The following is a 14,939-nucleotide window of genomic DNA, read 5'->3' on the forward strand; positions in this document are numbered from 1 at the left end:
CGTGCTGCAGATATTTTTAAAAATAATGTTAAAGTTAGAAACCCATATAACAGCGTTTCAAGATCGCCCATATGTTAGTCTGGGGCCTAGAGCTGGGTGTATGGAGTGTTTAACATCTTGGAAGACGAATGGCGACTTGTAAGTGGCCATAAAAACGTGCCGGTTCCTATCTTGTTAGAAACCGGCGTAATACCGACTCCTAAATCATTTTCTTGAAAGAAGAAGACAAGAATATATATTTTTTCCTTTCCCTGAGAGCTAAGGGGTGGGGTGGGGGGCTTGCCCCGAGAAATAGGCGTCTTTGCAGAGGTTTGTACAGCTCTCCCTGCCTAGCGCGCGAATCGGCGAATAAGGACGCAGCGTCACGTAGCGCGAAGTTCAAAGTACACACACGCAAATTTTAGGCATTTAAACAATACCAAAATGTCAGAAATCATTAATTTTTTGAATAACTTGCGGTTCATATCGCCGTATTGCAGTTGCAATTGTCACACAAGTGACCAGCAGAGGAAAGAAAATCTAGACACTAAGTGATGTTACAGTACAGACGACTTCCACCAATCGTGAGGACTTCCGTTCGTTGACATTAAATATTTTATAACAAGTCCTGTAGCATAGTTTTTATGATAATTTTTGAATAATTTATATTTTGCTAACAATGAAACAGGTCCTTGTTTATTCCTTGTAATATCTACTGGATGATAAAAACATTTTCCTTATATCAGGTGCACCTGATAATGGAAAAAATTGAAGGTGCGAGTATCACTGGCACACTAAGAGTTCCACACAAACTTAATTGTCTGTAAACCATTCATTCACTCCGGGACTCGAGAATCTAGACTATTTTTGCGTCTTATCGACATTGATATTGTTAGTAGGCTGTTTAGGTTTTTCTGTTGCTAACGCCACGTAGCGCCCTGTATGAAAATCACTGACTGTGCTGTGTGCAGTCTGTGGCTGGTTTTCATTGTTGGAATATTTGCTATTGTAGTGTATGTGAACGTCGCGTAGCGTTGTGCAGTTGGAGGTGAGCCGCCAGCAGTGGTGGATGTGGGAAGAGAGATGGCAGAGTTTTGAGAGCGGACGATCTGGACGTGTGTCCGTCAGAAAAAGGAAATTTGTAAGACTGGATGTCATGGTATTATGACCACTGAACACTACTAAGGTAAATACATTGTTTGTTCTCCATCAAAATCATTCATTTGCTAACTATACCTAACAGTAGTTAGTGCCTTCAGTAGCTAGAATCTTTTATTTAGCTCGCAGTATTGGCGCTCGCTGTATTGCAGTAGTTCGAGTAACGAAGATTTTTGTGAGATAAGTGATTCATGAAAGGTATAGGTTATTGTTAGTCAGGGCCATTCTTTTGTAGGGATTATTGACAGTCAGATTGCGTTGCGCCAAAAATATTGTGTGTCAGTTTAGTGTTGATCAGAATAAGTAAAGAGAGAAATGTCTGAGAACGTTCAGTTTTGCTCAGCTGTTTGAAAATCAAATAACGTAGAGGTTTATCAGTATCGTCATTTTATAATTTTTTTTAAGGGGATGTTACAATATTGGCACGATATCGATCCCAGGGATTCCAAGATTTTCGAAAATGTTTTAATTTCAATAACATAAATGTGACATAAAGTCATGCAGTTGGCAGGGGACCATTATTATAATAATCAGTAGTTCTCCATTCAGGCTGACTGGGTCGCAAAAGTTAAAAGTCAAACATCAGGCAAGGAATGACTTTATTGCTCATATGACGCGTTTCGGAATTTATCCATCGTCAGAAATCCAGGAGCGTTCACTCCGCGCAGATATGGCGTTTCAAGTTCTACGTGAAACAAACATTCGCAGGCAGACTAGTCTGTTTTAATTTTAACTTTGATGTCGAGTAACAAATGACAAAATAATATTTTTTGTGTGATATAATTGCAAATTAACAATTTCGGGATTTTTTCCTTTACTTGTACTGTGAAAATTCCCAAATTTCTTATCAACAGTTAGTACACTACAGGTTTTGATGAGTGAGTTTGCGGGTATCAAAATATGTGACTTCAATAGCCGTATCTTTAGGCTGCATTGACTTAGAAGCTTACATTATTACATCGCCTGCACCTTAGTACATGGCATGAAGTTGATACGTGTACCGGTTCCTGAGAAAAAGGAGGCTTCACAGACGGCCAAACAAACAGAGAGTCAGATAGCAAATGACACTTTTTTTTCCTTGGGATATAATTCCAAATTTACAGTTTTTGAATTTTTTCCTTTGATTGTACTATGAAACCTAGCTTCTTGCCAAAATTCATGATTCCAGTCCAACGGAAAGTACCCTATAGGTTTTAATAAGTGAGTTTGCTAGTATCAAAATGTGTGACAGAAATGGCCGTAACTTTTGACTGCACTCATTTAGAAGCTCCAATTTTATACACCTTAGTATGGGCCACAGATTTCAGCTTGATTCCTCTACCCATTCCTGAAGAAAAGGCTTTTTAAGAATCGGACAGACAGACAGATGGGCGCACGGACGGACAAGAGTGTGATCCTGTCAGGGTTCCGTTTTTACCATTGAGATACGGAACTCTAAAAATTAATGCATTCAGGCATTTCACAGTAATTACTAGTTTTATTTAGAAGAAATTGGGATGGAGTAATAAACAGTCATGGTGGTTGTTCTGTATATTGTGCTGCATACCGGGTATACTTCATCAAGATCAAATTCTTGTCTGGTCCTCAGCCGGATCAAACTGTCATCTGCACACAGTATTTCCGCGTTTCACCTGGCCGCCATCATCAGCTGAGAAAAGCTAAGCCGCTGTCGCCGATAACTGGTTCAAAACGACGGAACCTCTCTCTATATGCAGCGAAAATACAGAAGTGCATGCACTGAGGTAATACTCAAGTGCTCAAACGTTGCTGCTGCCCCTAACAGAAGAAAAGTTACAGCTTCTCCAGTGGTGAATACTCATAGCCAATTGGCCGGCTATGAGTATTAATTTTTAACTATATATCGTTTTTCGTCAATATTCACCACTGGGGGCGCCGCAACTCTTCTTGCGCCAGCGAGCAGCAGCAACGTTTGAGCGCTTGCGCGTTACCTCAGCGCACGTGCTTTTGTATATTCGCTGCATATTAAGGTTCCGTCGCTTTGAAACAGTTATCACCGAGAGCGGCTTAGGTTTTCTCACCAGATGACGGCCACCAGGTGGACCGCGGGAATATTGTACGCAGATGACAGCTTGATGCGTCTGAAGACAAGAAGTTGATCTGTTAATATGCCGGCAAAGACTACGTAGTCACATACTTCATCAAATTCGTAAAATGCTTTGATGCTTACTGACAATGAAGAGATAACTGAATTTTAACAATACTATTCCGCTGGTAAACCTACAATGACAAAGAGCTGTCGAAACTTGCCTGACAGTTTTCTGAAAAAATGCTTTACACTGTTGAATAATTTGTTATCCAGAGACTGAATCACATTTCTAGTTTTGTGTGCAATCCGAATTGTCGTCGTCCTCCTAAAGACAGATGTGAGCCGTGCGTGGCTCATATTCGTGCCATCTATTATTTAACGTCTTGTTTTTACCGTACGGCTGCCTCGTCATTTTAGTTTCAATTACTGGTGTCACTGAATTGCTGTGTTGCCTGTCAATGAGTGGCAGCAGCAGCAGCGCGTATCGATATTAGCCCCGCCGTATTATCTTTGCTGGACGGCTGTTACTTCCAGGTCGTCGTGGGGGGAGATCGGACCTGGAGCGGTTGGAGCTGGAAGGCGGCAGAAGTGCAGTCGGGACGTAGCAGCAGTCGGGGACGGAGCGCTAGGGAGGCGCGGACAGCCAGTACTCTGCGACCGCTCGCGACACAGGATGAACTGTCCGACGGACGGAGATGGCAGCGGGATCGACCGTTGGTCGGTCATTCAGATAAGTTACCTGCAAGTCAGCTAAATGCAAATGTTTTGATTACTGACCCATATATTCGGACTTTGACTCTAGATTCACCAATGGGAACAAATTCTTGTCAGAAAGAACAAATACCTGGCACATCCCCAGTTTGTAGCAACAACAGAAATGACACTGGTAATAAGCATCAGACATCTCAGCCAGCTACTCCTCCTTCCTCAAAAAAATATAAACGGGATTCTGTTTCAAAACGCAACTCTAGGAAAGAAGAAAGTTGTAACTGGACAAAAGACAGCATTCCTGAATCAACTGTACAATGGACTCCAATGAATACTGTACCTAACAGAAAGGTACGAGTCCTTTAGGATACTATGAAAAATTTTTTGATGAAGAAGTTATTAGCTTGATGCTTACATATACCAATCAGTATGCAGCGAAAATGGCTCTGAGCACTATGGGACTTAACTGCTGAGGTCATCAGTCCCCTAGAACTTAGAACTACTTAAACCTAACTAACCTAAGGACATCACACACATCCATGTCCGAGGCAGGATTCGAACCTGCGACCGTAGCGATCACGCGGTTCCAAACTGAAGCGCTTAGAACCGCACGGCCACACCGGCCGGCTATGCAGCGAAAAGTAACAGATTGGGAAAAATGAAATGCGGGTTTTTATAGCTGTTCTTCTCCTTAGTGGGTATGTTGTGGTCCCGAGGAGGAAGATGTACTGGCAAGGAGATACTGACAGGCATAATGAACTTGTCTCCAATGCCACATCAAGGGGCCGATTCGATTTTTTTACGAACAATCTTCATGTTTGCAACAATGATGAAGTGGATCCAAACGATAGATTTCAATAGTCAGAAGATTGTTATCAATGCTCAATGAGAGATTTATAGCACTGGCACCACATGAGCGCCATTATTCAGTTGATGAGTCGATGGTGCCATATTTTGGACGACATGGTGTTCAAATGGCTTTGAGCACTTTGGGACTTAACTTCTGAGGTCATCAGTCCCCTAGAACTTAGAACTACTTAAACCTAACTAACCTCAGGAGATCAGACACATCCATGCCCGAGGCAGGATTCGAGCCTGGGACCGTAGCGGTCGCGCAGTTCCAGACTGTAGCACCTAGAACCGCTCGGCCACCCCGGCCGGCGGACGACATGGTGTAAACAGTTCATCAAAACCAATTCGTTATGGATATAAGTTCTGATGTGGAGGTACCAGCGATGGATATCTAACATGGCTGGAACTTTATCAGGGAACTGGTACTTCCCATGAAAAGTATGAGGGCAGGGGTCTGGGGTATGGAGTTATATGCACATGTGCTCTCCTGCTGCAAAATATTCCATACCGTTTTTTTTACAACCTGTTTACCAGCGTTCAGCTTCTGCAACATCTCAAGAAAAGAGTCACTGAAGCTATGGGACAATCCGCTGTAACAGAATACCTGAAAGCTGCATTTTGTCTTCACCAGAAAAATTCAAGAAGGAGAAAAGAGGAACACACAAGTCCTGTTCAGATAAAAATTCTGGTAAAAGTCTAAATGTATACATTAAAATGTTATGCTCTCAAATAAATCAGCATGTTAACTAACTTTCTTTTGTTTCAGGAATATCATTTGTCATATGGAATGATAACAGTGTTGTTACTTTCGCTACCAATTACGACCAGGGTCTGCCACTGAGACAGATAGGGCGATATTCCAGGGAGAAGAAACAGAAAGTGTCAGTGCCTCGACTAAGACTGTTTCAAGCATATAATACTCGCATGGGTGGAATAGATCGCGCAGATCCGTAAGAGGAAAAAAGTGGTATTTTCCTATAATAGGACATCTGATCGATGTTTCTGAACAAACTGCTTGGAATCTGTACAGGCGTAATGAGAGGACAATTGATCATCTCACATTTAGGCGCCGTGTGGCCACTTCATACTTGACGGAAATAAGAGGATTGTCCAAAGCAGAGGACGACATTCCACAGTAAATAAAATTGAATCACGCTATGATGGGAAAGAACATTATGTTAGTGATTTACCAGTAGATGGCAAAACAAACAAGAAAATTCAACTGCAATTTAGAATGTGCAAGAAGAAGACCACCACTAAGTGCCTCAAGTGGGATTTGGCTCCCCACGTTTCATGTTTTCTGTCTTTCCACACAAAATTGTAGTTGATGTAATATTGTTGAAAATGTAGTCATATTATCGTGCCATCGTTCCAGAAGGAAACCTATTGTGACTAGACTATAAATGTAGTTGTTGTAAAACTGTTTTCTGTGTTTGTAAAGACAAATACTAATAAAATATTAGAATATAAACCAAAAATTTTTTAAATTTTATTTCAGGACTATCTGTGTGATCACCAGGCACGGCAATGCATGCTACGCGACGTGCTCCATGCTGACCACACGGTTCATAAGGAGCACTTGTGGTAGGCCGTTCCATTTCTCCACCAGTGCTTTTGACGAACTGCTGCGTGGTCGTTGCTGCTGATGGATGTGCTGCAATACATCTCCCCAGTGCATCCCATACGTGCTCGATGCCATTCATAAATGTAAGGTCAGGGCCGAATGAGCCAATGAAAAGACGCACACGGGGGAAAAGTACAGTGACACAATCATGTCGAACGTTTCTCGAGTTCGGTACGTCTTCGTAACATGAAGCCTCCCCATGTCGTAACACCTGGACTACCAAAAGTACAGTGGCTAACAACATGTTCCCATTTCTCACTATATGAGCGTCCTTCCAGTACTGTGGAACAGGGTCGCTATGGTGGTCCACGCGTTCTCACCATAGCGTGCCGATGGACGGGAAGAATTCGACCAGGAGATGGAGGCTTCCATTTCCGTGTTATGTTATCGTTATACCAACCATGTCGTAACATTGTATGCACAACTCTAAATAGGGGCGACGAATTCATATTGCGGTAAACGGCATATACCCTCTGCGAGAATTTGACATTCCATGCTACGAACGCATCTCTGTATTTTACCGAACCACAGATTTGTTTCTGAGATTCTTTGTGAAGGAAATGGAGAAACCGCACGTGTGAGAGGAGGAGAGAGATTGGATTGTTGTGAGACGCCATTACGGTATATAGTAAATGTTCAAATAGTTTTTTGCACAAAATGAAATCCAATAACTAACATCAAGTATCCAAGGTATGTATATCTCAATATCGAAATTAGTTAATTATCTTGATACAGATATTACGAGACGCAGATCCCTCGGAGGTGAAGTATGGAACGACAGTGCCAATCTGCATTTTCCATGTTAGTAATTCGTCGAGAGATTATCTCCGAATTAATAAACTTTAACTTGCTAAATTGTTGGACCTAACATCCAGACTCATCAAACAACATAGCACACAGTTGTGCCGAACGATCTGTGTAGCAAGTAAAGGTTTCAGAGATTTCAGGTGCAGCATGTAACGACGAGGAATTTCCGCGAGATCACCGCTGCGGAATACATCTCTTGCTCTCGAGTGGTATTTGAAACGAATTATTTATATTTTCCAAGTATCCAGGAGAATAAAGATAAAAGGAAATAAGGAACTACGCTAAATCAACTAAAACCAGTAACTAAACCAATAATTAAAATAAAATCACACATAAAGAATATTTATTTATACACAACTGGCCGTTAAAATTGCTACACCAAGAAGAAATGCAGATGATAAACGGGAATTCATTGGACAATTAAATTATACTAGACCTGACATGTTATTACATTTTCACGCAATTTGGGTGCATAGATCCTGAGGACTCAGTACCCAGAACCGCCACCTCTGGCCGTAATAACGGCCTTGATACGCCTGGGCATTAAGTCAAACAGAGCTTGGATGGTATGTACAGGTACCGCTGCCCATGCAGCTTCAACACGATACCACAGTTCATCAAGAGTAGTGACTGGCGTATTGTGACGAGCCAGTTGCTCGGCCACCATTAACCAGAGGTTTTCAATTGGTGACAGATCTGGAGAATGTGCTGGCCAGGGCAGCAGTCGAACATTTTCTGTATCCGGAAAGGCCTGTACAGGACCTGCAACATGCGGTAGTGCATTATCCTGCTGAGATGTAGGGTTTCGCAGGGATCGAATGAAGGGTAGAGCCACGGGTCGTAACACATCTGAAATGTAACGTCCACTGTTCAAAGTGCCGTCAATGCGAACAAGAGGTGACCGAGACGTGTAACCAATGGCATCCCATACCATCACGTCGGGTGATACGCCAGTACGGCGATGACGAATGCACGCTTCCAATGTGCGTTCACCACGATGTTGCCAGACAGGGATGCGACCATCATGATGCTGTAAACAGAACCTGGATTCATCCGAAAAAATAACGTTTTTCCATTCGTGCACGCAGGTTCGTCGTTGAGTACACCATCCCAGGCGCTCCTGTCTGTGATGCACGTCAAGGGTAACCGCATCCGTGGTCTCCGGACTGATAGTCCATACTGCTGCAAACGTAGTCGAACTGTTCGTGCAGATGGTTGTTGTCTTGCAAACGTCCCTATCTCTTGACTCAGTGATCGAGATGTGGCTGCACGATCCGTTACAGCTATGCGGATGAGATGCCTGTCATCTCGACTGCTAGTGATACGACGCCGTTGGGATCCAGCACGGCGTTCCGTATTACCCTCCTGAACTCACAGATTCCATATTCTGCTAACAGTCATTGGGTCTCGACCAACGCGGGCAGCAATGTCGCGATACGATAAACCGGAATGGCGATAGGTTACAATCTGACCTTTATCAAAGTCGGAAACGTGATGGTACGCATTTCTCCTCCTTACACGAGGCATCACAACGTTTCACCAGGCAACGCCGGTCAACTGTTGTTTGTGGATGAGAAATCGGTTGCAAACTTTCCACATGTCAGCGCGTTGTAGGTGTCGCCACCGGTGCCAAACTTGTGTGAATGCTGTGAAACGCTAATCATTTGCATATCACAGCATGTTCTTCCTGTCGGTTAAATTTCGCGTCTGTAGCACGTCATCATCGTGGTGTAGCAATTTTAATGGCCAGTAGTGTAATAATAAAAAAAGAATATTTTCCCCTAAATATTTGAAATTAGAAACCTTCTTTATCTGGCCATACTTTGTAATCATATTGTCCGGTGCCTCTTTTACATTGGTTAGGTACTCTGTCTTTTCAAAGGAGATTTTCAGTCCTGCTTTTTCTGCTGTTTCATTCAGAATATTGATCTGTTTGACTACTTCTTCCAAACTTCCTGCCAGAATCGCTGTCATCAGCAAAAGCGAGGCAATCTACTTCTAATCCATCCTTTATTCTTCCTAATCTGATTTTTTGTATTCCTTCTTCAGTCGTTTTCTTCCTCCACTCTCTAATAACTTTTTCTAACACACAGTTGAATAGGGTAGGTGACAACCCATCTCCTTGTCTTAATCCTGTTCTGATTTTGAATGGTCTGGATACCACCACGGAACTTTACTTTTGCATAGGTATCCGTAAGTGTTTCTTTGACGATTGCGACTGTTTTCTTGTCTGCTCCATACTCCCTAAGGATGTTAATATTTAGGGGAAATCATCCAGCCCAATGCTTCAGATAAAGAAGGAAATAAAACAAGAACAAGAAAAATGGAAATGGCATTCCAGCTAACAAAGAATGTGTACAACAAGAAGTCAGTATCAATTAACGCAAAAATAAGGCACTACAACACTGTGATTAAGCCAGAGTGTCTGTATGCATCTGAATGTTTAGCAATGAACACTAACAAGGAAATGGAAGCTATAGCAAAAAAGGAGCGAAAAATCATTAGAAGAGTACTTGGGCCGAGGTTTGAGAATGGGACTTGGAAGCTTAGAAGTAATAGAGAAGTGTATGACAAAATTGAGAAAGTGGGAGATACTATGAGGAAGAGAAGAGTAAGCTTTTACGCCCATTTGAAAAGAATGAATGATGAAAGGATGACAAAGAAAATATTCATGTTTTTTGACAAGAACCCCAGAACCCAAATTACCTGGTTCAAAGAAGTCAAAGCAGACTTAGAGGAGATGGGTATAGGAGAAGATGATATAACCAACAGAGACTTAATGAGAGACAAAATTCAACATTTTGAAGGATTTGAAGTGAAGAAGAGAAGAACTGGAGGAACAGTGTAGACAGAAGACCGAAGGGAGCAGCACAGAGAGAGGATGAAGACATATTGGCAGAAGAGAAAAGAGGAGGAGCGCAATAGGAGAAATGTACATTGAAAAATAGTTGTTTAACGCGGTCCCTAGACGGCCAAAATCGGAATAAAAAAAATATTTTTAATAAACTAACCAACTAATAATATTATATTAAACAACGAAAGTAAAATAATTGACTAGTTATGTTGATTAGCATCATGTGGTCGTAATTAAACGCGGAAACGGAGACTCGGCGGGGTGGCTGCTGGGAGCGACCGTAAAGGCATTTGCCATATACAGTCGCTCCCATCAGACACTGCGCCGAGTGTCAACTTTGTTTGCTCGTTTAATACTTCTGTACCTCGCACCTTGAAATTCCTCTCCGATTTTTACTACAGGCAATGACTTGGAGTTTTTGTGCTGTGACTGTGTAAAAGCTATACTTTCACACACAGTTCGCTTTAGATTTTCCTTTCAAAGAACTACGGCCCCTGCTCAGCGAAACACAGCGACGAAGCAAGGAGCGCTTCGCATGGAAATTAAGCACACACTTGTAATAATATCTTTTGTTTTGTTTGTGATAATCATTACGAAAGTATTGTTGCTGAATCTGTTTTCTAACATTGCTTCTCTGAATTATTCGTTATTGTAGTCTAAAACTCTTTTAAGTAAGAAGAACGAAATTTGCACCCATATCAAGAGTAACAGTATTTCTTATCTCGCTCTTCAAAAGGATATTAAAAGTTAAGTAGACATATGAAATTCGAAATCGGGTAGTGTAAGGAAACAACGTGGTAAGAAGGCTATGCAGAATTCTTAAGAGAAAAAACCGCTCGAAGACCATCCAGCAGTAACGTAATTTTGGAATGATCAGCGGAAGGAAAAGTTGTAAGTGCAGTGTCATCCATCGAAAATGGGCAAATTACTTCCAACCTCATTAGTCCAGTTTAGATGGACGCTAATGACGTCACTTGACGAGATATCCACGAACACTGCTGGATGCATGGAATCTGTTTTCAGAATGGAAGTAACATAAGCTGCCTTTTGTTATAATCATTCTCTACACATTTATTATATGGAGAGACAACATGTTCGCCTAGCCGCTGTCTGAGATAACGTTCATCTACTGCACTATTCTTTTCGGTCAAGGCGATAATTTTCAAGTCGATGTTATTCTTTATGTGATTAGCACACCTCAGCCTGTGGCGTGACAAAATTGTGTCTTTCCATATATACAAGGTTACTATGGCGTAGACCAAAGCAAAAAAAAAAAAAAAAAACATGTTATGCATATGTCATGCCTCGTCAAATGTGTCACGCACTGCGTCTGGGTAGGCAATAGTGTTGTCGCTAACCAGTTTTTTTTAATTATTAATTTAAATCAGTTCACTATATGGTTGCAGGAAGTTTTGTAAAACTCAATGGAATATGTATTTCTAGGAGGCTGACACATTATTTGTGTTAGCGTAGCAGCAGTCGAGACCCATTCGCGCAGTTCGCATCGTGTTTCCACTCTTGTGCGCTTCAGTCTCAACTCACCCCTCCTGAATAAAAACCCAGGATACTATCTCTGGGAGGCGTCACTGGCTGGTGGTAAAACTATCGGATTTGGGGAAGTGCAGTTGAGACACAACGCGTTGTTTTCCAAAAGAATCGTCTCCTACTTGTCCAAAATGGTTCAAATGGCTCTGAGCACTACGGGACATATGAGGTCATCAGACCCCTAGACTTAGAACTACTTCAACCTAATAAACCTAAGGACATCACACACATCCATGTCCGAAGCAGGATTCGAACCTGCGACCGAAGCAGCAGCGCGGTTGCGGACTGAAGCGTCTAGAACCGCTCGGTCATATCGGCCGGCCTACTTGTTCAACTCAGCTACGATGTGAAAGACTCACTCTGAATGTAAATTCCCGGCTCCGCAGATCCTTTGTAGCCCGCAGTCTTCCGTCAGCAGTTCTATATCTGCTTTCAAGGCGCTGCAATCTCTACGCTTCCGGTTACACCCTGCAACCGTTAACGCCTTCATATCTCTCGGACTTTCTGTTTGAATGGCTCTTTGGATTGTGTAGCCGCTTTCTCTTGGCATCCCTGGTTTGTATTTTGAGCTGACTGTCAGGCAGTGGAATCTTATGCTACGATACATGCTTTTTTTACGTTATACATGAGATTGCTTGTAGGACTCCAAGTATAAGTTACCCATCTACAGTAGATACTGTCCTTTTGATTCCGATGTTCGCCAGACCTGTGTTCGTAGAACAGTGACTGGTGAAAGGGAATTTAAGGCCTATTCATCACAATGGACGTCAGCGGGACGTCATCGTCAAATGACGGTGTGTCCACATTAAACAGGGCGTAAGTATCACTGTTGACAACGTACCACTATGTTGTAGAGGAAGTCGGGACGAGCAATGTGACAGAGGAGAGCTGCGGTCTTATCCAGTCGGGAAATTACATGAAACTGGCGTGCAAAAACCATCTAAGCTACAGCACATGCGATTCAAGGGAGATTTTCAATATGCTCTTCACTTTTCGTGCCAACTATTAGTCCTACAGAATAGAATCTAAATTTAATGTAGTTTAATTTTGTACTGGTATGCGTTTTCGCTAGAGACGTAGAAAAGTGACCTTCAAATGCATCGCCTCCCCCCCCCCCCCCCTCCCACACACACACACACACACACACACACACACCGCACCGGTCAGAACTTTTAATATGTTGTTCATGATACTGCTTCCCTCGAAAAATAATAAGGGCTGTTACTTTCCCCTTGCTTTCAGCCGTTAGCAGTACCAGCGCAGCAAGACCATGCTGGCTATGTTACAACGCCAGATCAGCCCTTCATCCAAACTTTCAACCCTGCAGCTACTGAAAAGGCTACTGCCGCTATGCAGGAACCACGGGTTAATCTGACTTCTCCAAATATACCCTTCCGTTGCTTTTCGTGTACCAATTGTAAAATTCAGAGTCTTAAGAGGATGCTTTGGTACTGAAACGATACTTCTTTTCGTTAACTGTGGCTAAGCGCCAGAAGATAAAGCCATAAAAGACCTCTAAATCAATAACAAATAAAGCGGACATACACAGCTGAGTGGTAAATTAGTAACAAGACAGCCCTTGTACTCCAAAACGGAACGGAGCAACAAATTCAGTGTATTGTACCTTCAATAGCTTATCTACTTCGTTAAGGTACATATAAAGAAAAAGGTACATCTTCAGCGCTTCTTTTGGTTGCCATTTCACTTTGATGTCAACGCCACAGTAATTTGTATCTGTGAAGTTTTGGTGATTTATGGTGCATGTGACACAGCAATAAAGTTGCTTCCACGTGTTATTCCCTCTCGCTTATACATGTACAAAGCTACCAAAGATCCCATAGTATAAATGTACAATGACAAGTAGAATATGCTATTGAAGGGATAACAGACGGATTTTATTACTAAGTTTTCCATATCTTAATGGCAGTTACTACGCGATTAATATTTATCTTTGGATAATCTCGTCAAATTAAGCGAAACGCCGATGACGAAGAAAATGAGATCCTGACTGCGAGTGGAGAGCTGTCTAGAAATAACAGTGGAGAGATCCCGACCTATTTATTGTCGGTGCCCGATGGATGCACTATGTTTACATAGAGTTCCCCAAAACCAGATTTCATAAATTGATTTCACAGTAACGTTTCTGCTTCGTCATGCAAACTTGATTCTGGAAATCTGTTACTAGCTGCCGGTTTTATACTTCCACAATCGATTTTCGCTCCCATGTAAACGCACAGTTTTTGGTACGAGGTTGGGATGTCAGGTGATTATTCGGCAATTACGGACCGAGTGACTTATCGTGCAGTGAAGGAGAAGCACAAACATTTGATTGAGTAAGAAAGTGTCTACGTCTAATTTTTAAATGAAGAGAAACATCGATTGTGTTGACTAAATCAGAAACTGGAACAGCTGTTTACCAGAGCCCTATTTAACTGGACCAGAAAATCCGCTCCAGACATTAACATTAAACGCGACAGGGAATAACGGCTTCCGAAAGATGTGTCGCTTGTAAACGTAGTGGGGGCCCATGTGTTGATGCCGAAAGCGGCGGGCAGAGCCACGGTACGTATCGATTGTCGTGCGGCCGACAGGGAGATACTATCGACCGGTCTACGCTTGCAAGTACGTCGACCTTGCACTGCGACGGCGCGCGAATATAGCTCGCCAGTTGTCACGTGGTGGCGGCAGTGAATGGGTAGAAGCGGAGGGCGCCGGCTGTGGCGCGTGGAGGGGGAACTGGCTGCGGGTCAGTCGCTGTGCGCGTAGGCCGTGGTGCTGGGCAAGACACACACACGCACACAGGAAAGAGCGACGGCGCGTCCTTACCTTGACTGAGGAAGAAGGCCACACTACAGTTCACACTACACTCAGTTCAGGCCGACTGACCGCGGCGCTACTGGCTGCACTCTACGCGCTTCACGCACAGCGCGGGAGGGGCGGAGTGGGGGAAGGGAGATAGGCGCACAGCAGGTGGTGGGGGGAATCAGGGAGGTGAGCGGCTCAGCTGCTCTGATGGATCGACGAGGTAGAACACGTGCTGCCGGTGCGCGGAAGTTTGCTGCGCCGCGGATTGGCCAAATTTTGCGTGGTCACCTTCGTACAGGCAGATTAATTGCGGACCCTCGCATACGCAGAGTGATCGAACACAATATTCGATACTGTTCCGCTTCATTTTCTAGAGTGACTGCCTTGTAATTACTTACATTACTCCTAAAGATAGATTCACACTGCACGTCAACAGAACTGTGGGCGATGTAACAGTAAAACAACGGTGAGCTCTCACTAGACGGAATGTCAACACAACAACGTCACTTGGCTTAGTCCAGTGAGCGACTGGTGAAAGTGAGGTTGTGAGGAACCATCCG

The 14,939-nt window shown here is 43.0% G+C and overlaps 1 protein-coding gene across 1 annotated transcript in view; it reads right to left on the bottom strand.

The window, feature by feature from the left end:
• Positions 1 to 14,488, bottom strand: part of LOC126458109 (glutamyl aminopeptidase-like) — a 292,746-nt gene extending 278,258 nt beyond the window's left edge. Inside the window, exon 1 of the mRNA XM_050094939.1 lies at positions 14,401 to 14,488. The gene's annotated coding sequence lies outside the window, so the exon portion shown is untranslated. The remainder of the gene's footprint in view (positions 1 to 14,400) is intronic.
• Between the last annotated feature and the right edge of the window lie 451 nt (positions 14,489 to 14,939).

The sequence above is a fragment of the Schistocerca serialis genome, chromosome 2 (genome assembly GCF_023864345.2).
Source record: "Schistocerca serialis cubense isolate TAMUIC-IGC-003099 chromosome 2, iqSchSeri2.2, whole genome shotgun sequence".
In the NCBI taxonomy this organism is placed as follows: domain Eukaryota; kingdom Metazoa; phylum Arthropoda; class Insecta; order Orthoptera; family Acrididae; genus Schistocerca; species Schistocerca serialis.